Source organism: Rhinopithecus roxellana, chromosome 15 (assembly GCF_007565055.1).
Source record: "Rhinopithecus roxellana isolate Shanxi Qingling chromosome 15, ASM756505v1, whole genome shotgun sequence".
Classification (NCBI taxonomy): Eukaryota; Metazoa; Chordata; class Mammalia; order Primates; family Cercopithecidae; genus Rhinopithecus; species Rhinopithecus roxellana.
The window spans coordinates 20,418,446-20,445,349 of record NC_044563.1 but is presented as its reverse complement, the minus strand read 5'-3'; the positions used below and the strand labels follow the sequence as shown (position 1 = coordinate 20,445,349).

Below are 26,904 nucleotides of genomic sequence, written 5' to 3'. Positions count from 1 at the left end.
TATAATAGAGGAAGCTTAAATTTAAAAGGATAGAATAAGCCCAGGCGTGGTGGCTCACACCTGTAATCCTAGCACTTTGGGAGGCCAAGGCCGGCAGATCACTTGAGGCCAGAAATCCAAGACCAACCTGGCCAATGTGGTGAAACCCCGTCTCTACTAAAAATATTATACAAAAAGTTAGCCAGGCACGGTGGTGCGCGCCTGTAATTCCTGCTACTCAGGCAGCTGAGGCATGAGAATAGCTTGAAGCCAGGAGGTAAAGATTGCAGTGAGCTGAGATGGTGCCACTGCACTTTCCCCTGGGCAACAGAGCGAGACTCTGTATCAAAAATAAAAAATAAAATAAAGTAAAAATTAAAGGGTAGAATAAACATTTCTAGAATGGCAAAGCAAGGACCTCCAAAAATCTGCTCTTCCATAAAAGCAATTATAACACAGGTAAAACGGTGTTTTGAAACTCTAGAAACTAACCAAGAACATGCAACAATTCAAGGAGTATTCATTCAAAAACAATGACTGAATCTCAGTGTCAACAGTAAGTTTTGTGGTACATTAGCTTGCTTTATCCACCAGTTTTGCAGTAACCTTGAACACCAGCACACATGGAACTATGATAGCTGAAAAAAACAATGGTCTAACAACCACTAAAGGGAACAAAATGTGTTGGAGATTGCTAATGGGCCTGCTTCCCAGAGAATTGTCACTGTTTCACCTATTTGGCAGCTTACTGGGAAAACCCCATTCACAATTTCGTCTCTATGTCACCAGACTCAGTTCACTCAGTGAGAAAGTTTTATTCCTAGAGTGTTTGTCAAAGAATTGAGCAGCAATTGTTTAACATCGCAATTCCCTGAAAATGTAAATATCAGTTGCAGCATACAATAATCTAATCAAACTCTTAAAAAAATTGATGAGGGCATTAGAAATCCATAGAGGGCTTTGAAAAGCTCCCATATATTCCTGGGGATTACAAAAGTCATGCATATGGGCAAGGCCCTATGTATTCACAGGAAAGACCTGAGAGGACCTAATGTTTCATATGTGACTGACCTTGAGGCTCTGCATAAAAAGGACATGAAGATTAAAGGCAGAATTTAAACTGCTGGAGCACTGAAAACATGCTCCAGCACACACGTGCAAAGCTCATGAATAAGGCTTCAGATAATTAACCATTTAAAGCACTTAAAAAACTCTGTCCAATTGTTAGTTGACTGCTAACCTAACTGAGTAGAAATTTCAGTGGCCACACACAAGAAATGCAGAATTAACATAAGCAACTCAAGAAAATCACTAAACAAACAAAAGTACCACCAACAAAAACAAAGCCTAGATGGGAAGAGAGAGATGCTTTTTAGAATGCGCTCTTTTTTTATTATTTAAAATATCCAGATTTTAACAAAAAAAGTGTCACTTAAAGAATGAGGAAAGTATGGCCAATTCATATGTTTAAGAAAAGTCTATAGAAACTGTCCATGAGGAAACCCAAATATTGGACTTAGTAGACAAAGATTAATATGAGGTGGAGGAAATTATCTTATTGTGAATTCTTTATAATTAAAATATGAATCATATAGAGGCCTTTGCCTTTCCTACAGTCTTTTTAAAGGCACTCTTAACCTCTTTGTTCCTCAGGCTGTAGACCAGTGGATTCAACATGGGAATGACTATGGCATAGAACACAGATGCCATTTTGTCCATGCCCATGAAATGGCTTGAGCTAGGTCATAAGTACATAAAGATGCCTGTCCCATAAAAGATGGAAACTGCAGTAAGATGGGAAGCACAGGTGGAAAAGGCCTTCTGGTGTCCTTCACATGAGTGCATCTTCAGGATGGTGATAAATATAAATAAGTAGGAGATCAAGATTACCAGGATAGAAAAGAAGTCATTGAATCCTACCACAAAAAAAATAACTATCTCACTGATGTAGTTGTCTGAACATGAGAGAGCCAAGAGAGGAGGAGCATCACAGAAAAAGTGTTCAACTACATTGGATCTGCAGAAGGAGAGCCTGAAAGTGTTCCCAGTATGAATGGATGCATTCAGGAAACCACAGACATAGGAGCCTATGGCCAGGCAGGCACATACATTTGTTGTCATGGTGGTGGTGTAATGCAGGGGTTTACACACTGCTGCATAGCGGTCATAGGCCATTGATGCCAGGAGGGAATTTTCTACAGTGATAAAGGCTACAAATAAGAAGAATTGTGTGGCACAAGCATTGTATAATATGAATTTGTCTCCTTTGAGGAACCCCACCATCACCTTGGGAGTGACAGCTGAGGAATAACCAAAGTCCACCAGGGAGAGGTTACTGAGGAAGAAGTACATGGGGGTATGGAGACAGGAGTCCAACAGAATCAATTCAATCATCCCCAGGTTCCCAACCAGAGTGATGAGGTAGACGAAAAGGAAGACTATGAAGAGTGGGATCTGCTGTTCTGAGTCATCAGTTCATCCCACAAGAATGAATTCAGTCACCTCTGTGTTGTTCTCCATTGGGAATTATGTAGCTGCCCTGTAGAAATGAAAAGGCAGAATCAGAATGATAAATGGAGGGAGAACTACTGAGACCAGTCAGTATGCCCATTTTGTGCTTTATTCCAGTATTTTAATTACTTGTTTCCAGCAGTCCTGGATCTAAAACATGCCCATGACAACAAAATGCAATTTTAAATTACAATAATTCATAGAGCATTCTTAATAAAATGATTTTGGAGATAATCCATCCTGAACTCCTAATTTCATAGATTACTGAACTAAGGTACAGAAAAGGAAAGATTCATACAAGATCATAAGACTAATTAATTGGAACAGGCAAAATATAAACCAAATCACTTTGAATTAAAGCCTTAGCTCTTTATCATAAAGAAAAATTCCTTTAAATCTTTTACATTCAACCTAAACTGGGCACAAGATAATAATTTATTTAATTGACGAACTGACTGCCTGATGGAGTAATTAAATCTATCATCGTAAGTCAATGTGAAGAATGGAATAGCATGAAATTAGGAATCAAATATACTTACCAGTTTTCTTGGCTTCATGCAAATAACCTACATTTCTAGATCTCAGTTAAATGATAATAACTGCAGCCACAAATGTTTATAACCTCTTCCAACCCTTAAAAAATCTTCAAAAAGTTAAAAAGGGACATGATTATTCAGTAATACCAACCAATTGATCAATCAACATAAATTTCTGGATGTGTTCATTTCCTCATTCTCTCTACAAGCACTAATTTCGAATGGAGCACCATGTTGCATGCTAATTGCCAGGTTTACACTAATGCACGAGATACATTCCCTGACCAGATAGATATCTAAATTGTTAAATATCATGTTTAAGTTCAGAATATTCTTATTCTCCACTCCCAAGGAGAGAGAAGTATTTTCCAATTTGCTCAGAACTGTGTGATAGATGTTTTTTTTTCTTTCTTTTTTTTTTTTTATTATACTTTAAGTTCTAGGGTACATGTGCATAACGTGCAGGTTTGTTACATATGTATATTTGTGCTATGTTGGTGTGCTGCACCCATCAACTCGTCAGCACCCATCAATTCATCATTTATAACAGGTATAACTCCCAACGCAATCCCTCCCCCCTTCCCCCTCCCCCCTCCCCCCTCCCCCCTCCCCATGATAGGCCCCGATGTGTGATGTTCCCCTTCCCGAGTCCAAGTGATCTCATTGTTCAGTTCCCACCTATGAGTGAGAACATGCGGTGTTTGGTTTTCTCTTCTTGTGATAGTTTGCTAAGAATGATGGTTTCCAGCTGCATCCATGTCCCTACAAAGGACGCAAACTCATCCTTTTTTATGGCTGCATAATATTCCATGGTGTGTATGTGCCACATTTTCTTAATCCACTCTGTTACAGATGGACATTTGGGTTGATTCCAAGTCGTTGCTATTGTGAATAGTGCCACAATAAACATACGTGTGCATGTGTCTTTATAGCAGCATGATTTATAATCCTTTGGGTATATACCCAGTAGTGGGATGGCTGGGTCATATGGTACATCTAGTTCTAGATCCTTGAGGAATCGCCATACTGTTTTCCATACTGGTTGAACTAGTTTACAATCCCACCAGCAGTGTAAAAGTGTTCCTATTTCTCCACATCCTCTCCAGCACCTGTTGTTTCCTGACTTTTTAATGATTGCCATTCTAACTGGTGTGAGATGGTATCTCATTGTGGTTTTGATTTGCATCTCTCTGATGGCCAGTGATGATGAGCATTTTTTCATGTGTCTGTTGGCTGTATGAATGTCTTCTTTTGAGAAATGTCTGTTCATATCCTTTGCCCACTTTTTGATGGGGTTGTTTTTTCTTGTAAATTTGTTTGAGTTCTTTGTAGATTCTGGATATTAGCCCCAAGGCTACAGTAACCAAAACAGCATGGTACTGGTACCAAAACAGAGATATAGACCAATGGAACAGAACAGAGTCCTCAGAAATAATACCACACATCTACAGCCATCTGATCTTTGACAAACCTGACAAAAACAAGAAATGGGGAAAGGATTCCCTATTTAATAAATGGTGCTGGGAAAATTGGCTAGCCATAAGTAGAAAGCTGAAACTGGATCCTTTCCTTACTCCTTATACGAAAATTAATTCAAGACGGATTAGAGACTTAAATGTTAGACCTAATACCATAAAAACCCTAGAAGAAAACCTAGGTAGTACCATTCAGGACATAGGCATGGGCAAGGACTTCATGTCTAAAACACCAAAAGCAATGGCAGCAAAAGCCAAAATTGACAAATGGGATCTAATTAAACTAAAGAGCTTCTGCACAGCAAAAGAAGCTACCATCAGAGTGAACAGGCAACCTACACAATGGGAGAAAATTTTTGCAATCTACTCATCTGATAGATGTTAATCACATCTACACTGCAGACCATCAGTCAGTCCATAATATAGTTAATAAATTGTGTCCAATGACCAGATGTTTTTAGTGGCAGAATTAGAACATGAAATTAGGTCTCCTCATTCCACTAGTTAGTTGTGCCTTATGTAATTTTGCACATCTCTATTTCAGTGCATTTTATAACTGGCTTCTAAGCCTGATTTCTTCCTCATTTATTAATCATCATTCCTTCTGTCTTTCTTTTTAAAAAAATATTAGTATGGGCTTCCAGATTACAGTAAAATTTTATGTTGACATTCCATTTGATTATCTCAACAACTCTAGAATTAGGAGAACTAATATTATCATATTTCCTGAAAAAGAAAATTGAGAAATAAATAGTTTAAATAATTTGTTCAAAGTAATATAACCTTATTCTTTGTAAAGCAGGGACTCGAGGCCTTCTTGTGCTTTTTCTTTATGTCACATGGTAAGTATACATATTCTAATAGAAACTCATTAGTGCTTAGAAATACAAGTTGAGAATCCCTAATCCAAAAATTCAAAGTCTAAAATGCTTCCAAATCGAAAACTATTTGAGCACCAACATGATGCTACAAATGGGAAATTCCACACATAAGTATGTAGCACAAACTTTGTTTCATGCACCAAAATTATTTAAAATATTACATAAAATTACTTAGGCTATGGATATAATGTGTATATAAAACATAAATGAATTTTGGGTTTAAATTTGGGTTTTATCCCCAATATATCTCATTATAAACATGCGAATACTCCAAAATTCAAAAAAATCCAAAATCCAAAACACATCTGTTCCCAAATATCTTAGATGAGGAATATTCAACATATATAGCCTCTGGATGTGTGAAACAGATAAAAGAAATATTCAAAATATTAGAGCCAAATCTCTGATTAAACCAAAGGAGAAATGGGTACCTTGATGCATTTTTCTAGCTACCTCTGCCCCTGCAACTTTGTGCAGACAATAGATTTGATCCAGAGACTTACCTTTCTCCCTGAGAAATGCAAAATTCGGGTCCAGCACTTTCATATATAAGTGAATGTCACATCAGAAATTAAGTTCTTTAAAGAAGGAAAACAACTTTTTGAAGACTCCTCTTTAGTGTTTGGCCAAAAGGCTTAAAGCTCTTTAGAGGCAGGGGGAAATTAAAAGAAAAATGCTATTGGCTTTAGAATCAGCTAACAAGAGCTCTACTCCTGTATTTACTACTCCTTCTTTGTACATAAGACTCTTAACTCATTTGTATATCAATGGCTGAATCTATAAGAAAGAAAATAATAAAAGATAGCCCCAACAACATCCAGCCTGAAAACTGCTGCTATGGTAAGAAAAGAATAGGAAACCTATAATTTCTTATACTCAGTAAGAGGTGATAATCATAACCTCAATTAACATAATTATTACTGGGGTTTTTTAATAAACATTGTTGCAGGCTCTTTGCTATGTATCAGTTTTGGAGAAGGTCATAGTTACTACTAGATGACTGTTGACAATCAGATGAATAAATAAATGGTCACAGTGACTGTGGTTCTGGGGCTGCTCCTTCTAACATGAAGCCAAATGGAATCATATAGGTACTTGATCAGTTGAAAAGTGGGAACCAGGAGGTAATGATATGGTCACAGAGCTCTCAGGGGACACATACTCTATGAGGGCTACAAAACACTTTATCTCACATACCTGGAAATCAGGTGATTAAAGAATCTGTGGGGATCCAGCTCTGCTTGATGTGGGAGATCATGAGTGTATTTATGTTACTTTCAGTTATTCTCTTGGGTAATGCACAAATTAAGCCACAGCATGTCCTTCAAGACTGTGATTTGACATAAATACTAAGAGACAGAGACACACATTTTATCATTAAATAAGGGATGTGGACTTCAGGGATTAGTGTTTCTTTTCATTCGCCTTAAATGTTTGAACCATTGAGAAGAAATATTAATTCATCAACTGTTTATTTATTGCAAGTGGATTTTAGCCATAGTGATGAGACTTAAGAACACAGACCCATGCAAAATAAACATCATTCTTATGCCCATGGTGTTTAAATCTAATGGAGAAGATAGACAGTAAGCAAATAAACTCCCTAAGAAACATGCATAAATATGCATATATCCATATATAAATACATATGTACATATGGAATAAGCATATAACTATACATAAAAATGAGATAAAAAATAAATCTACTTTATATTTTTTGGTCAGAATGTTTTCTCTGGAAAATTAAGATTTCAGCCAAGTTTAAAAATGACAAAGAACCAGTATGGAAAAGATCAATTCCAAACAAAATGAAATATATGTGGTAAAGGACCCAAGTTTCAAGAAAGTTAACAGAATCTAAAAGAAGCCAGAATGTTTTCTTCATAACTAGACTTCTTCCTTGTCAATTTCTGTTTCAGCATCCTCCACCAAAGAAACCTTGACAAACAAAATAAACAGAGTGACACATAAACAAGATGGCAGAATAGGAGATATAATCCTCTTCCCCTCACACACAAAAAATCAACCAATAATTATCCATGAATGATAATAGCCTTAGTAGGACTCAAGGGACCATTTAAAAACCTGTAGTAACATAGTGAAACAAAAAAAGGTGGGAGAGGAATAACCACATAGAAAAGACTGTTGGAGATTTGTATATACCTGAGATGTCTAGAGATGTCTAGGAACAAAGAAAAGCAGGTTCCAGCATTATCAACCATGTTATGAGTGCCACCATTGTTCCCAGCAACCTGCTGTACAGAGAACACTGCCATCTTTCACTACCAAGATAATCAACAGCCATGCCCACCATGGAGCCCCCAGAAAATGAAACACTGCTGCACCAATGCTTCCAGAAGGGGCAACTGTTTTGTTGCCCCATGGCCAAAGCCACCATTCTTTCCAACTTTGCACATCCCTCAAACACGGGAGCCACTACTGTTATAGGTTAGCCACACCCTACACCTTAGAGCCCCAGTTGCTGTGTGTGCATACACACTGCATGCACCAAGTCCACTACAATATTGACCAGCCTGAGGCCCAGAGTCCAGAGCCACTGTAGCTTTGAGTAAACCTACACTCTGGACCCTAGAGCTACTGTATCTCTGCACATGCATGGACTTTGGCCCCCAGCTTCTCAGCTGCTTCACAAGCATGTGTGCCCCACACAGAGTTATCAATGCAGCAGTGGGGCATCTACACCCAAGGCATTCATGTCATCAACACTTCAGACTCCAGAGTGATTTTGCCTCTGTGCATGGCCATGCTTTGTATCAAAGGATACAAAATTTCTGTTAGAAAGGAGGAATAGATTCATAAAACCTACTGTACAACATGATCCATATATTTAAAAACAAGATACTCTGTTCTTGAAAAATGTTAAAAGGATAGAGTCTAAATGTTCTCACCCTCAAAATGATAACTTTTTGAGGTAATGCATATGTTAATTAGCTAGCTTTAGCCATTCTAGAATGTATATATATTTCAAAAAATTATGTTGTACACAATAAATATGTATTATTTAGTCAATCAATTAAAAATAAGTTAAAAATTTTCACTGAATACTCATAAGTGTACAAAATGAAAATTTTGTTAAATTATCTAAAGTTATGCTTAGGGAGAAATTCCTAGAAAAAAATAAAGACTGAAAATCAATTGTTTCAGCATCCAGATCAAGAAGATAAAAAAGAAGAGAAAATTAAACTAAAGGTAATAGAAGAAAATAATAAAAGTTAAATTGTATACTAATGAAATAATAAAAATCATATAACTTCTAAAAACCAAAGCCAAAACTTGATATTTTAAAAATACTAATTAAGTTTATTAATCCCTAACAAAACTTATCAATAAATAGAAAAGGCACAAATTACCAATATCTGGAATGAAAAAAGTATTATTAAAAATTTAATCTGAGACTGTTATGAATTACTTAAAGCCACTAATTTTTTAATGTATATAAAATTTATAAATTCCTAGAAGAAAACTTACTAAAACTAACACAAGAATCAAGAAAAAATTTAACAGTCTTCTATTTATATAGAAAACTTAGATCTAAGTATAGATTTATTTATTTATTTATTTATTTATTTATTTATTTATTTATTTATTTATTTTTGGGGGATGGAGTCTTGTTCTGTCTCCCAGGCTGGAGTGCAGTGGTGCAATCTCGGCTTACTGCAAGCTCTGCCTCCGGGGTTCACGCCATTCTCCTGCTTTAGCCTCCTGAGTAACTGGGACTATAGGTACCCACCACCACGCCTGGCCAATTTTTTTGTATTTTTAGTAGAGACCGGGTTTCACTGTGTTAGCCAGGATGGTTTCGATCTCCTGACCTCTGATCCACCCACCTTGGCCTCCCAAAGTGCTGGGATTACAGGCGTCAGCCACTGCACCCGGCCTAAGTATAAAAATTTTTTAAACCTTCTCCCTAAGATAAGAAGATACCCCAAGGCACATATATTTTCAATGATGAAACATAGTCATTTCATTTAAAAATAATACCAAAATTACCAAGGCCTGGCAAAAAATAGAAAAAGAAGAAAACTTTTCAAGTTATTTTTTTAGGTCAACATAGTGTTTACATTCTGAGATAATTTAAAGACAAAACATTAATATTAATACATGAATTTCACAAGGCCAGTGGTTACAGGATCAATATACTAATATAATTATATTTCTATATACCAACAACAAATAGAAAATAAAATAAATAAACAGCACCTCACACTGGCATCAAAATGACTGAATATATATAAATAAATCTCAAAAATGTAGTTGTACAAGATTTCTGCACAAAAAAGCTACAAAACATTACTGACAGAAAATAAAGAGGCTATGGTAGATGGAAGGATATACCATATTCATGGATCAAAAGACCTAATATTGTGAGTTTAAAAAGAAAAAGTCCTTTCTCCCAATATTAATCTACCAATGCAGTGCAATCCAAATCTTAACATGTATTTTACAAATTGATTCTAAAATTTATATGAAAATATAAAGAAAAAATACTCAAGATAACTTTGAAAAAGTAAAGAAGGCTGAAAGACATATACAACCATATATCAAAACTTTCTATAAAACAAAAACATTATTGTGTATTGGCACAAGAAGTATATAGAACAATTAAACAGAATGGAGAATCTGAACACAGAATCACTAATGTGCAGTAACCCAATTAATGAAAAATACATCTCCTAAGGACACCTCATCAGTTACAGTCCCCACTCTAAAATCCAGACAAAAAATGAGAGCTTTATTGCAGTGACTGTGGTTCTGAAAGTCAGCTAATCAAAAGTTTATCTCTGTAAAGTTTACAGTTACTGGTGTAAACTTAAAAAGTGTTCTTATACTTTTACAGTTTAATGACAATCCAATTCCAAACACTCTGACTTCAGAAAGCCTATTAAATTCTGGGTTCAAAAATTATTTTCAAAAGGGAGAAGTTACTCATTTTAAAATTTATTTTGGAACGTTGATCTAATAGCTGGAGCAAGAGCAACCATTTTGAACCATAGGATGAAAAACACACTTAAAGCTGTAGGGCAGAGACCTGAAAAGAACTTCAGTCCTTAATTTTTTCTTGAAGATGCCATATATTCTGTCACTAACCGGTGTACTTCAATCCTGGAGTTAGTGCAGATCCAATCTGGAGTTAGTACAGATAACACAAGTTAAGGGCTCAATCCTCCACAAGACTGCCCTCACTTCAGATGCCAGAGGCACTTCAGGTCACCCCAGATCACTCACACTTTTGACTGGCTATAAATTCAGGGGTTTCCACAACCCTCTAAAGTTTAATAATTTGCTAGAATGACTCATGGAACTCAAGAAAGTACTGTGCTTATAATTACAGTTTTATTATAAAGAATATAGATCAGGACAAGCCAAAGGAAAAGATATGAAGTGTGAGATCTGAGAAGGTTCCAAACATAGAGCTTCTTCCCATGGCACACTCCAGCACATGAGTGTGTTCACCAACCAGGGTGCTCAACTGAGCTTTGGCATCCTAGGTTTTTATTGAGGTTTTATGGTATAGGCATAATTGATTATATTTCAGCCACACAATTAAGCTCAATTTCCAGTCCCACTTCTCTCATTAGAGGCAGTCTGGCTCAAGGCCCCAACCTTCTAGTCACATGGATGGTCTTTCTGGTGACCAGCCCTCATCTTCAATTATCTCATTAACATAAAGTGAAATGGATCCAAAGGGCTCGTGAATAACAAAGACACTCTTATCATTTGGGAAATTCAAAGGGTTTCAGATACTCCATGCCAGAAACCCAAGATAAAGACCAGACAGATCAGACTTTCTTCTATGTAAAAGAGAAATAATCTTCTATCTTACTTAAACCACTAGCATTTTCATTGCTATTAAACAAAATCCAATCCTAGCTGAAAAATTGTACACCAGTATTACTGAGCTAATGGAAACAGTATTAGAGGTGGAGTAGAATGACTTAGTTTGAAGACTTAGCTCCACTGCTAACTGCATAATTTCAAAAGTATTGCTTCATTTGAAAACATTAGCAACACCTGAAATATGTTTTGTGACAGAATTTCAAAATCAAACGTCTGAAAATCCAGTGGCGAAGGGAAGCAACTTACACTATTGCAACCCATTGATGTTGCATTGATGACTTATACCACATATAAGTCAAAAAAAGGTGAAATGTAATAGTCCTGATCCTAAAGAAGTGAGCCACTAGAAACAAGCTTCCTGTTCCTAGTACCTAGGAACTTACCTTTCAAAGTACCTCAGAACTTTACATTACTGCTTATGTTGGACTAGAAACCCTGTCCAATATTCATTTAAACATGAAGAATGTTTACAGTTAATCTAGAGTAGAAAAAGTGGGGAATGTATGGTCCCAGGATTTTGCACATACACTGGCAAGGGTGTGTGTCTGGGGAGGTATATGTGGCATGTGTCACTTTTCCACGTACCTTTTCAGGAATGATCATTCTGAGTTCCATATTTAATGCTACCACAGAGTTTTCCACAAATACAGAGCCTCTTGTGAATGCTGGCTCTTTTTGTTTCTCTGCCTTGTTCTATAATATCATTGTTAATGCTCTATTCTTTGATTTGTTTCACAAGCGTTGTTATGCTTCATGACTTAATAGATACTATGTATATATTCCCTTTAGGTATCACATAATTGGTAATATAAACCAACTGTTTTTTAATTGTAAAAAAATGACTGGATGACTTCTGCCTCACCTTAAGGTATGCTAAGTAAATCCAACACTTCTTTTTGTTGTTGTTTTTGTTTTGTTTTGTGTTGTTTTTGTTTTTGTTTTAGACAGAATCTTGCTCTGTCACCAGGCTGGAGTGCGGTGGCACAATCTCAGCTCACTGCAACCTCCACCTTCCTGGTTCAAGTGATTCTCCTGCTTCCGCCTCCCAAGTACCTGGGACTATAGGCCTGCACCACTGTGCCCAGCTAATTTTTGTATTTTTAGTAGAGACAGAGTTTCACTATATTGGTCAGGATGGTCTGGATCTCTTAACCTCATGATCCGCCCGCCTTGGCCTCCCGAAGTGTTGGGATTGCAGGGGTGAGCCACTGTGCCCAACCAAATCCAACACTTTTTAAGGCTTCCCGGGGGAAGGCAATCCCAATTCTCTGTGTACCAATTTCCCTTCTCCGGTTTCAGCACCGTAACCACCAGCATCCTTATGGGGTGAGGTTGGAGGGAGACTTAATAGGAGAAGCAAGTTGTGGCTTCCCCTTTACTCTGGATCTAGAAGAATCTTATTTCATCCCTTTGAATATACCATTCTGTCTATAAGTGGATTCCTTGGCATTCCGTGCCCAATCTCAAAAGTCTAAATTCTAGGTTTCTGCAGCACACCAACAGGGCACAAGTATACATATGTAACAAACCTGCACGTTATGCACATGTACCCTAGAACTTAAAGTATAATAAATAAAAAAGAAAAAAAGAAAAAAAATGAATGAGCTCCTTTACTTCTCTTAGCCTCATTTTCCATATCTTTTTAATTAAATTAGTAATATGTAGTCCTGTAGCTTGGGAATGAAATAAGACAAAGGACATTCAATATTTGGCAAAGCACTCAACCTATTTAAAAATACCACTTTTGTTATCAGAGAGTATTAGCTGAGATCATTCTGACTAAAGGAAGGCAGCAGTGTCACTATGAGAGCGAGGGCCCCAGTAAGGAGGTCCTTGAAGACCTCATTAAAATAAAAGCAAATCAAGTAAACAAGGTTGCCCAGGCAGCAGGTTGTTCCCACTACAGTGAGCTTGAATAAAGCCAGATCGAGATTTAAGGGTCTGGTGACTGATGTCTTGAAGGGGATTATACTGACATGGAGATCTTAGAGGACAATTTCTCCTGGGAATGCATCTATAGCTCCATGTCTCATGTACTGAATATTTTAATTTAAATTTTGCCTGTAGGGACCAAGTTCTAAAGTAATTTGCTAAGGAAAGTCATGGGTAGGTGAATTTTTATTTCTTCTCCAATATGCCTATTGGTTCTCAAAAATAAAGAAAAAGAGACTTAATTTTCTTGGTAGCAATGGATGTGGTCACCAGGACAGTGAAAGGAACACAGTCTGGAACTTTCAACTAGTCACAAAGACTTTAGACAACATAATTTCCATGTCAAGTGGGACTTTTCTTTTTTCTTTTTGCAAATAAACATTTTGTGTGTTGATTGTGCCTCTTGACTCCTGAAGCCATCACCTGACCCATACTAAAACCTGGCACATGGCTGGTACTCCCACTTTATACTCTGAATATTAATATTTGTTCTCTTTCCTGTACTGTATGTTGCACAACTTTATATGAAATTTTATATCTTGGACTTATTACAACTACAGGTAAATTGTGTGGCTTTTCTTGTGGTTCATTTCCATGTAGTGACTAAGAAATCCAACTTTCTTACATGCCTGTAGTCCCAGCTACTGAGGAGGCTGAGGAATAAGAATCACCTGGGCCCAAGAGGTCGAGGCTACAGTGAGTGGTGATTGCACCACTGCACTCCAGCCACACAGTTAGACTTTGTCTCAAAAAAAAGTACATTTTGATTTTAAATGACTTTAGAGTCAAATCACAACTCCTGTTCCACCATTGTGCCACAATCATGTTGTCTATTTCTTTTACCACATCTTTGTTAACTCTTATTAGTTCCCAAGTTCCATTTGGAGTCCATTTGTCTAGAAAGAGGAAGACAAGGCTTCGCCATGTTTTACAAATACAGTGTTTTATCTAAGAAAATATCAAATCGCTTCTATTATGATTGCTTGCTCCTAAAAGCAAACAAGGAGTAGGTGACAAAAGATGTACAGCTCCCAAGAATAACATGGTTCCAGTTATCTTTTGCTGTGTAATGAACTGCTTCAAAATTTAATGCCTTAAAACATGTATTTTAATCATTAGTCTTCAGTCTGAGTACAGCTTTGTAGGGACAACCCATCTCTGCTGTATCCAGCAGCAGCTGGAGCACCTCAAAGCCTGAACACTATAATCATCAGAAGGCTCACCTACCTGAGTCAGAAGAAATCAAACAGCTGGGAACTGGTATAGATGAAATTCCTAAAGTGCCTCTTTAACTATCTCTGTATTCTCTCTACTTTGTTCTCTCTAGCATGGTGGCTTCAGAATAGGACTTTTTATACACTCACCCAAAACTCCCATAATGCATGTTCTAAGACAAAGACCCAAGCAAAAGCTGTATTGCTTTCTAAGACCTAGCTTCGCAGATGCGCACGGTGGCACCCACCTGTAATCCCAGTATTTGGTAGGCTGAGAATAGTGGATCACTTGAGCTCAGGAGTTTGAGATCAGCTACAGCAACATGGCAAACTCCTGTCTTTATGCAAAATCGAAAAAATTAGCCAGGCATGTTGGCTCATACCTGTAATACCAGCTACTCAGGAGACTGAGGTGGGAGAATCACTTGAGCCCAGGAGATCAAGGCTGTAGTGAGCCAAGATCACACCACTGAACTGTAGCCTGGTTCAAAGTGACAAAGTGAGACCTTATCTCAAACAAAACAAAACAAAACAAAACAAAACTCCAAAAGACCTAGTCTCAGAAACTACACAATGATATGTGGGTCACAAACAATCGGACCTCAGCACATGATTTAACTAAAAAAGTTTTGAGCCTTGGAAATTCTTGTCCCATGGCATAATAATGGTTATAAGTATAATTACCATCTTATCTTTACTTGTTCCTTGTTCTGAATTTTTTTTTTCAGTTATCCTATTTCTATCCCACCATTCTATATTTGGTGTGTAGGAGGGAACTATATGTGAGACCATGAGAAGTCAGTCCTGATAAAGAAGTCTGTCTGTACAGATAGTTTTTTTTTTTTTTTTAATCTTTGATCCTCCTTGGATGTGACTATGTTCTAGGTAATGGATAAAGAAAGTTTAAACATATTTGGGGACCATAGAGACAAAATAAATCAAAAAATAAATCAAAGTGCTAGTTATCTCACAATGTCACATTTTTCTTTATTCCATAGTAATAGAGTTTTAGATAACAATGCTCTTTGCTCAGTTTCCTGCTCTTAAACAGAATATCAGTTATAAAGAAATGTGCCACTGTCTTCACCAGCTGCTCCAGAGCCATAGCTTAAATCTTTAGACTAGGGAAAGAGGCAGGTAAAAATAATGGATATACAAAGCTCTCCCCAAAACAAATGTCTTTATTTGAGACAGAGTATTGGGAAGTTCAATCCCAAGAGAACTCTTAAACATGAGGAAGTTTTAATGGAAGGCAATTAAGAGGAGACTCATGGCTTTGTAAGACATGTAAGTTAAACCATAGGCCAGCTATAGCTCATGAAGAATTGGGAAAGTGGCAATTAAGAAGAGATCTCCTTAGGTAAGAAGAATTCTCAAATACTGATATCAAAAACTATCCCTTCAAAAGAGACCAAATTTAATCAGATCAGTCTGTGGAGAAATATATGGCACAGAACATTGTAGGAAACAGTAATCATACAACAGTATTTGAGCTTAACACATGGATATTATTATAGAAAGAGAGTCAAATCTAGCCTATCAAAACCACGGTAATCCCAGACTGACTGTGCATGTGCCCCAAAATGTGCCTCCTAAGGAGAAACATCAGAGACTTTACACTGCAGAGGAAATAGACTTCACTAAAATAGTCCAACCAGTGGTGAACAGTGACTAAACAAATAGACTAGTAACAATAACTAGCCCTGAAATGGGGGAACCAGTAGCCACAGTTGCTATGATATATAATCTAAAATGTCCAGACTTCAGCAGCAACAACAAAAAAATTGAAACACACAGTGAAATACAAAAGGCTGATTCTTTGGGAGGCTGAGGCAGGCAGATAACGAGGTCAAGAGATCAAGACCATCCTGGCCAACATGGTGAAACCCTCTCTCTACTAAAATTACAAAACATAGCTGGGTGTGGTGGTGCATGCCTGTGGTCCCAGCTACTTGGGAGGCTGAGGCAGGAGAAGCACTTGAACCTGGGAGGCAGAGGTTGCAGTGAGCCAAGATCATGCCACTGCACTCCAGCCTGCCAACAGAGCAAGACTCCATCTAAAAAAAGAAGGAAGGAAGGAAGGAAGGAAGGAAGGAAGGAAGGAAGGAAGGAAGGAAGGAAGGAAGGAAGGAAGGAAGGAAGGAAGGAAGGATAGAAAGGAAGGAAAGAAAAAGTTGACTCACAGATAGAAAAAAATAAGCAGATTATAGAAACTGCTTGTGAGATAAGCCAAATACTTTAAAGTAGCCATTATAAATATGCTCAAAGACCTAAAGTAAACTATGCTTAAATAAGTAAAGGAAGGCATGATGGCAATGCCTCATCCAAATAGAGACTATCAATAAATATAAATTACTTGAAAAAGAACCTAATGGAAATTCTGGTATTGAAAATCATAATAAATGAATAGATTTGAACTTTCAGAAGAAAGAATTAGTAAACTTAAATCATTAGAAACTATACAATCTGAAGAACATAGAGAACAAAAACTAAAGAAAAATGAACAGAGTATCATCAAAATGCAATACCATAAAGCATACCAACCTATACATGATGGGAGTCCTAGAGAGAGAGAGAAGAAAAAGAATGCAGTAGAAAGATACTGCCCCCAAAAATGACTGAAAACTTCCCAATTAGAAGAAAAGCATAAATCTGTATATCCAAGAAGCTCAATGAACTCCTAATAGAATACACATATAGAAATACCACCACAAATATGCAAACATCCAAAGAAAAAAGAAAAATCTTGAAATCAGCAAGAGAAAAATGACTTATCACTAAAAAAAAAAAAAAAAAAAAAAAAAAAAACTCCAAGAGGATTAACAGCTGACTTCTTATGAGAAACAATGAAGGCCAGAAAGCAGTGGATAGCATATGCAAAGTGCCTCCAGAAAAGTACAGTCAATCAAGAATCTTATAACCAGTAAAACTATCTTTCAGAAATGAAACGGAAATAAAGGCATTCCCAGGTAAACAAAAACTGCATTCAATGTTGGGAGACCCAACACTTATTATACTATTACAAAGGAAGTTCATTGAACTGAAACCAAATAACTCCAGACAGCAATACTATTAAACACAAAAAACAAACAGCATCTATAAAGATAATTAGGCAAATATAACAAGACAATATAAATGCATATTGCTCCTCCCTTCTTCTCTGTCCTGATTTATAAATCAATTGTATGAAGTTTGTATATATATGTGTGTGTGTGTATGTGTGTGTGTAGGGGGTATACATATATATACATATATAATTGTTGAGACTACATATATACATTTAGTATCTTTATTAATAATATCATTAAAAGGGTGAGAGGACGTGAAGTTATACGGGATTAAGATATGACACCAGGCAATAAATTAAGAAGGTAAAATAATAAATAAAAGTTATTAATATGTTCTTGCTATTTTTTTCTTCTCTCAGCTTTTTAAAAAGCATAAAATTATAACAACATATTGTTGAGTTTATAACACATCAAAATATGATCTATACAACAATAGCACAAAATGGGGAAAGGATATAGAGGTGTGTATGAGTAATGTTTCTTTATTTCACTGGAATTAAGTTAATATAAAGCTACAGTAGATCCTAGGAGATTAAGATGTATGAGGTGGGCCCTAAAGAAACCATTAAGGAAATACAGATGCTCTTCAACTAATTTTTGTATTTTTAGTAGAGACGTGGTTTCACCATGTTGGCCAGGCTGGTCTCAAACTCCCAACCTCAAGTGATCCACCCTCCTCAGCCTCCCAAAGTGCTGGGATTACAGGCATGAGCCACTGTGCCCAGTCTCAATACTACAATTTCAATAATGGATAGAACATTTAGGCAAAAGATCAATTAAGAAACAGAAGACTTGAATAACGCTACAAACCACTAGATCTAACGGATATTTATATAACCCAACAGGTGCAGAATATGAATTCTAAAATTCACATGGACCAGAACAGACCAGATGCTAGACCATAAAACCAACTTCAATAAAGTTAAAGGAACTGAAATAAGACAAGGTATGCTCTCTGGTCACAATGGGATAATACAGTTGTAAGTGCCTATACTAAAAATAAGAAAGTTGTCAAATCCATAATCTAGCCTTGCATGTTAAGACATTGAGAAAAAAAAGATTAAACTACCTAAAACAACCAGAGAGAGAAAATAATAAAAATGGGGTGAGGGGATTAATAAAATAGAGAATAGAAGGTAGACACAAAACAGTAAAACCAAAAGTGGTTCTTTGAAATCACCAATAAAATTGACAAACCTTTAGTTAGACTAAGAAAAAAGGAAGACTCAAATTAGTAAAATCAGAAATGAGACAAGGGACATTACTACTGACCTTACAGAAATAAAAAGGATTATAAACAAATAGTATGAACAATTGTATGCCAATATAATAAATATTCAGATAAAATGGACAAATTCCTAGAAATGTATAAATTAGTTTTAAATGGCTCAAGAAGAAATAGAAAATACAAATAGAACTATAATAAGTAGAGATCGAATTAGTAATCCAACAACTACACACACAGAAAAACCAAGCCCAAATGACTTCACTGGTAAATTCTAGAAAACAGTGAAAAAATATATGTTACTAACAAACTCTTCCAAAAAAATATAACAGGGACCACTTTCCAACTTTTTTACTGTGAATGTAACACTTAACATGAGACTCACCTGCTTAACAAATTTTTAAGTATACAATGCGGCATTGTTAACTACAGGAACAATGTTGTGCAACAGGTCTTTTCCTAATGGACTTTTATAATTCTTAATCTTTAAAAAGACAAGTATTCTCTTTGCACTCCTCGTGTTCTTTCTTTTTTCAGAGGGAATTATTTTATTTTTCCAACTTTTATTTTCGGTTCAGGGTGTACATGTGCAAGTTTGTTACACGGGGAAATTACATGTCACTGAGGTTTGGGGTACAAATGATCCCATCACCCAGGTAGTGACAACAGTACCCAATAGTTAGTTTTTCAGCCCTTGCCTGTCTCCCACCCTCCCTCCTGTAGTAGTCCCCAGTGTCTATTGTTCCCATCTTTGTCTCTGTGTGTACTCAATATTTAGCTCTCACTTAACATATGGTATTTGCTGTTCTGTGCCTGTGTTAATTAGCTTAGAACAATGGCCTCCAGCTGCACCCCTTATACTCCAAAGGACATGATTTCATTCTTTTTTATGACTGTGTAGTATTTCATGACATATATGTACCACATTTTTTTTATCAAGGCCACCATTGGTGGATGTTTAGGTTGACTCCATGTCTACTATTATGAATAATGCTGTAATTAACATATGAATACATGAGTCTGTCTAGTAAAATTATTTATTTTCCCTTGGGTATATACCCAGTAATGGGATTGCTAGGTCAGATGGTAATTCTGTTTTAAGTTCTCTGATAAATCTCCAAACTGCTTTCCACAGTGACTGAATTAATTTACATTCCCATCAATAGTATACGTGTTCCTTTTTTCTCTGTAACCTCACCAACACCTGCTATTTTTTGAATTATTAATAATAGCCATTTTTAATGATGTGAGATGCTATCTCATTAGAATGTATTTATCTTGTATAACTAAAACTTTATACCCATTGAACAGCAACTTCCAATTTTAACAGCTCCAACCCTTAGATATCGTCATTCTACTTTTTGTTTTCATGAGTGTGACTATTTTGGATACCACATGTAAGTGGAATCATGCAGCATTGTCTTTCTGTGACAATTATTTCACTTAGTGTAACCTCCTCCAGATCCATCCACATTGTTGCATGTGGAAGAATTTCCTTCTTTACTTCCCAGCTTAGTCTATGAGGCCAGTGTTACTCTGATAACCGAAGCATAAAAAGACAGAATATATGAAGTACTCTTTAACTCAGTAACAAAAAGACAAACATCCTAATTAAAAATGTACAAATTATCTGAATAGACATTTATGCAAAGATACACTAATGTCCAATTAGTACAAGAAAGATACTCATGATCATTGGTGATTCATAACATTCAAATAAAAAGCACAATTAGATACCCACTTCAAACCTACTAGAATGGCTAAAGTTAGAAAGACATAATTACAATTGCTGGTGAGAATGTAAAGAACTGGAAACCTCATATATTGCCTGTGGAAATGTGAAATTGTGCAACCACTTTGGAAAGTATTCTAGCAGTTTTTTAGAAAGTTACCCGTGGAGTTGTCATGTGATGATAGATTCTATTTCTAGGTATATAACTCAGGAGAAATAAAAATCTATATACACATTAAAAACCTGCACACAAATGTTTATAGTATTATTATTCATAAAAACCCAAAAGTACAAATAGCCCAAATTTCCATCAGTTTATGAATGGTGTAAACAAAATGTAGCACATCTATCTATGTAATGGAATATTATTCAGCCATAAAAGGAAGTACTGGCACATGCTACAGCATGGGTGAACCTTTAAAAAGTTATGTTACGGCCGGGCGCGGTGGCTCAAGCCTGTAATCCCAGCCCTTTAGGAGGCCGAGACGGGCGGATCACGGGGCCAGGAGATCAAGACCATCCTGGCTAACACAGTGAAACCCCGTCTCTACTAAAAAAATACAAAAAACTAGCCAGGCGAGGTGGCGGGCGCCTGTAGTCCCAGCTACTTGGGAGGCTGAGGCAGGAGAATGGCGTGAACCCGGGAGGCAGAGCTTGCAGTGAGCTGAGATCCGGCCACTGCACTCCAGCCTGGGCGACAGAGCCAGACTCCGTCTCAACAACCAAAAAAAAAAAAAAAAAAAAGTTATGTTAAGCAAATAAGTCAAATATACAGAGAAGGTAGATTAGTGGTTGCCTAGGGATAGGAGTAGGGGGAAGATGTGAGGAGTGGGGATAGGATGATAGCTTAAAGGTATAGGGTTTCTTTTCATTAGAATATGATGAAAATTGTGGTGATTATTGCACAGCTTTATGAATATACTAAAAAATTGAACTTCCCACTTTAAAAAGATAAATTGTGTGATATGTGAAGCATATCTCAGTAAAGCTCATATGAAAAGAAATAATGCCAATTTTATGAGAAATATTCTAGTGAATAAAAATGAGTAAATATTTCTCAACTAATTTTCTGAGGCCAACATGCCGTGGAAAGAAGACCCAGCAAGGATGTTATAAGAAAGGAAAAATACAGATCAATCTCTCTTATTAAACTAGAGGTTAAAATTCTAAATAAAATATTAGCAAACAAATCCCATCGATATAAAAAAATTGATATTATACCACACACGCATTGGACTATTTCCATAAATGCTCTTGCTTGATTTAACATTAGAAAATCAATCAATATAATTTACCACATTAACAGTATAAAAAATTATGATCACCTCAATAGATGAAAACAAAAATCACTGGATAAAATTCAATATCCATTTGTGTTTTTTTTAAAGCATTAAACAGGGAAAAAAGAAAAATATCCTAAATCTGATCAAATGTATCTACAAAATCCTATAGCAAATATTATACATAAAGTTAAAATGTTAAAAGCATTCCCTTTAGCATCAGTTGACGTAGCTTTATAGTTATACTATGCTCAAGTTGAAATTGAAAATCCACCACCATTGAGAACTCCCCGCCCTTCCTTCTTTATTGACTTCAATAGTATGTATAACACTCTCACAAACATTTTTTATTTGTTTTGTCTTTCTCCTACTACTATAACATAAACTCTATAGGAGCAGGTATATTTATGATTTTGTCTACTATGGTGTTCGCAGCACCCTTAAACAGTGCATACAATAAGTATTTGATACGGTTTGGCTCTGTGTCCCCACCCAAATCTCATGTCGAATTGTAATCCCCACATACTGGAGGAGGGGCCTGGTGGGAAGTGGTTGGATCATGGGAGTGGATTTCCCCCATGCTGTTCTTGTGCTAGTGAATGAGTTCTTACAAGATCTGGTTGCTTAAAAGTGTGTAGCACTTCCCCCTTTGGTCTTTCTTCCTCCTGCTCTGCCATGTAAAGGTTTTGCCTCCTTCCCCTTCACTTTCTGCCACGATCGTAATTTTCCTGAGGCCTCCCCTACCTTGCCTCCTGTACAGCTTGTGGAATCGTGAGTTAATTAGACCTATTTTCTCCATAAATTACCCAGTCTCAGGTATGTCTTTATAGCAGTGTGAGAATGAACTAATAGCAGTACTCAACAAAATCATTGAGTTAGTTAAATTATTTCGACACTATCTCTGTAGTGAAAATTGAGTATCTTATCGGGAGAGTCCTAATAGACCTGAAAAGAGTTCTATGCACAATGTCTTAAATAGCAGAGTTATTGGGAGGCTGCATCAAACATAACCACCCTAAAACACTGGCTGGTGCCTTGTCAGATAGAGTTGGCACTTGGTCTTCTATATTCTGCTTTCAAACCTTCCAGCCACTTATTGATTGTCCATTGATCTTCTTTGGCTAGATATCTTTTTTTAATTTGTCTGGAGCCATCCCTTTTAATGGCAGCTTAATAGAGAACAAGTTTCCTTAACTGCTACTCCAACTGGATAGAGAAAATTGTGTTCTGAAAAAAACAGGGTTTTTTTCTAGGTCCTGAGCATGACTCAAATGGCCTTACCTTGAAAGTTGCAAAACATTTTTGTCAACAACCAGGCATTCTCAAACATGTCTTGACCAATGGTCATAAATTCCCAATGACTTATCCAAGACCACTTTCAAGCTCAAAGAGAACTTCCCATGGGGCTCCAACTTTTCTCTAATTGGAAAATTAATTTTTCCTACCTTACAATTTGAAATATAAGAAACATCTGTAACATAAATATATTACACACAAATATTTTTTAACCTAATAAAAACAGCTTCTTATTTTATAGTCTCTACTTCACAAAACTTGTGTGCTTAAATATCCCTGTGCCATTCATTAACCCAAAATAAAGTTATTACGGAAATATTAAAGTATACCTTAAGGCCAAAAGTCAAACAGCAAGTACCTGCCACTTCTCTCTCCCAAAACCAGTCATGGAGATACTAGAAGAGCGAGAAGGAAATTGATAGATACTAGAACAAAATATAAAAACTCTATGAAAACTCTGAAGAGATAAAAGGTAGTTGAGACCAAAAGGGAAAGGGTGGAGAATGGTGGTCTACAATAGCTGAGGGCCAAGAACCATGATTCCTTAATAAGATACTGAGTTTTCTACTTATGCCTCTTAAATGCCTGTGCTAGTCAGGATTCTCTAGGAGGACAGAACCAAGAGGAGAGATGTATGTATGAACAGGAGTTTATTAAAGAGTATTCACTCACACAATCACAAGGTGAAGTCCCAAAATAGGTGGTCTGCAAGCTGAGGATCAAGGAAGCCAGTTCAAGTCCCAAAACCTCAAAAGTAGGGAAGCCAACAGACAATGCAGCCTTCAGTCTGTGGCCGAAGGTTCTAGAGCCCTTGGCAGATCACTAGTGTAAGTCTAAGAGTCCAAAAGCTGAAGAACTTGGAGTCTGATGTTTGAGGGCAGGAAGCAGCCAGCATGGGAGGAATATGGAGGGTGAAAGACAGCAAGTCTAGTCTTTTCAATTTCTTCTGCCTGCTGTATTCTAGCTGTGCTTGCAGCTGATTAAATGGTGTCCACCTAGATTGAGGGTGGGTCTGCCTCTCCCAGTCCACTGAATCAAATGTTGATTTCCTTTGGCAACACCCTCACAGACACTTCAGGAACAATACTTTGTATCCTTCAATCCAATCAAGTTGACGCTCAGGATTAATTATCATAGTGCCCCATCTAGACATATCTTTGCCCCATCACTATTGCCAAGTAAGAAATATAGCATGAGCTCAGCACCCTTGAGAAATAAGGGGTTCCAAGCTGAGTTAAAGATTTACATTTAAGTGGTTCTAAATCTCTGTTGGACTAAGCAGCAGATAAAAACAGGTGAACGCAAGCTGGTGGCCCAGTGTAGCATTCTTACTCCAATGAATAAAAATAAGTGAACTCAAGCTAGTTGCCCTCTGAGCATTTTTTTCCTCCCAAACCACTGTAGGCTAGGCAATTTTTTTTAAAAAAAAGAGAAAGAAATCCTAGAAAAGAGGTATTTAAGAGTTTCCTGGGAAGGTAAAGTTATCTGTTGGAGAGGAGGAAGGATAATAGGAGTGCTCTAAATTGTAGCATGGAGACTGCCTATATTGATACACACATACCTGCCACATAAATACACATATAAAGATACTTTCTAAATTTATCTGGAGAATCTGTGCTCAAGCTGTGTTAGGTTGTGTCTCCTGCCTTGAGATATACACCATAAACTGTGGCTGCTTATAAGTGACAGGGAAAAAATGAACTCATAGAAAAAGTAAAGATATACCTAAAATGTATGAGCACTATTAAAAATGAAAAATAAAACTTATGTTTAAAATGGAAGAATATTTAATGGAACAGACAAAATAAGAATTTAAAGCATAATAAATACATTTAGAGAAACGAGGCAAGATATTGAAATAGCAATAATAACATAGAAATCAATCCCTTAGAGATATATATGGAAAATTAAAAAGTTGAAATAAAGAACTGAAAAGATAGGTTGACTAACAGAATAGGTAGGACCAAAGAACAAATGAGTGAGATCAAAGATCTGTTAAAGGAAGTTTCCAGGATTCATTAAGAAAAGATAAAGAAATTAAAAGAATGAGATAAGGGTAAAGAAATCCGAACAATGGAAGCAGAAATGTCCAGATCCAGTGTGCTGATTAATTTTATGTGTCAACTTGACAGAGCCATGGGGTGCCCAAATATCGGGTTAAACATTATTTCTGAGTGTGTCTATGAGGGCGCTCCCAGAAGAGATTAGCATTTGAATCAGTAGACTCAGTAAAGAAGACAGCGCTCCCCAGTGCAGGTGGGAATCACTCAACCTGTTAAGGGCCTAAATAGAAGAAAGGTGGAGGAAGGTTGAATTTGCACTCTGCCTGACTGCTTGAGCTAAACATCAATCTTCTACTGTCCTTGGCACTTCTGTTTCTGAGGCTTCAAACTATATACTATAGGTTTTCCTGTGTCTCCAGCTTGCAAACATCAGATTGTGGGACATCTCAACCTCCACAACTGTGTAACCCAATGCCTTATAATTGTCTATCTGTCTATCTATCTATACCTATCTATCTATCAATATTCTATTGGTTCTGTTTCTATGGAGAGCCCTTATGAATACAGATTTTGGTGCCAAAACTGGTTCTAGAAAAACAGAATTTTAAGAATGAGTTTTCTAAATTGGTTTGGGGTTTCTGTAATTGGATTTTTAATTTTATTAAAGATGGTAATGACTCTTTTTTATCAGTAAAGAAAGCACTGACAGTCCATGGCATATATGGGTAAGAGAGATATGCAAAATATTTGCAGTGAGTAATCTCGTTTGTTTGTTTGTTTTTCCTGATACAGTGTCTCACTCTTTTACCCAGGCTGCCGTGCGGTGGCACAATCTCGACTCGCTGCAACCTCCACCTCCTGGGTTCAAGTCATCCTCCCACCTCAGCCTTCTGAAGAGCTGGAACTACAGGCATGCCCCACCATGCCCAGCTAAATATTTTTGCATTTTTTGAAGAGATGGGATTTTACCATGTTGCCCAGGCTAGTCTTCAATTCCTGGGCTCAGGTGATCTGCCCACCTTAGCCTCCCAAAGTGCTAAGATTACAGGCTTGAGCAACCATGCCTGGCCTACAGTGGATACTCTTAACCAACCACTTATAAGAAGTAGGAAGCTGGGTGCTGTATATATACTTCCAAGTAGTTTTGGAAAGCTAACAAATATTATGACATTCCTTGGTTGCTCCTAATGCTACTGGATGAAGTGGTGAAAGAAAAGAATGAGCTCAGGGATTCAAATTTGCAGCTCAAGCACCATATACATGACATGGAGTCTTCTATGGTACCCTGAAAGAGATTTTTTTCTTCTGTAGTTGCAGGGCTGAGGTTGCTGAAGATTAAATGTAGAATCTCAGCCTATGACTGGGTGACTTACAATGCAAGTTAAACCCCCAGCCTCTCAAGGTGTCTACTGTTAATGTAAAGACATTGATATTGGAAAAGAATGGGCTCCTGTAAATTGTGATTGGCCATCATGGAAAGTCCCTGCTGGGGACATTGAGTCCCTAAATTCTGATACGTTTTCTTTGCCAGTGAAAAAGGAAGAGGTCTCCTTACTCCTAGAAGAAGAGGTCAACTCATCCCCAGTAGAAGGGGGCCTGTCTGCCCCCAGTGGCAATGCCATCCCCACCCCAGTGATATCATCTCTCTCCTTCCAGTGATATTAGCCATTTCCCCCATCTTTGAGAAGATTAACTCTGCATTGCCTTAGAAAACTATAATGACCTCCCCTGAAGCAACTGCTATGCAAGACAATGCTGATTCTTTTCAGAGCTCCGCCCCTTTGCATCTAGACCTATAAGTAGACTCAAGCCCCAAGAGATTCTTAAAGATGAGGTAGAAAGTATGACCCATGAGAAGTTGTTCGATGCTCCAAAGATCTACTTGAGTTTTCTAATTTACACAAACAAGACTC

The 26,904-nt window shown here is 37.0% G+C and overlaps 1 pseudogene; it reads right to left on the bottom strand.

The window, feature by feature from the left end:
- Positions 1-1,540: 1,540 nt before the first annotated feature.
- LOC115893653 overlaps positions 1,541-26,904 on the bottom strand; it is a 69,038-nt pseudogene continuing 43,674 nt past the window's right edge.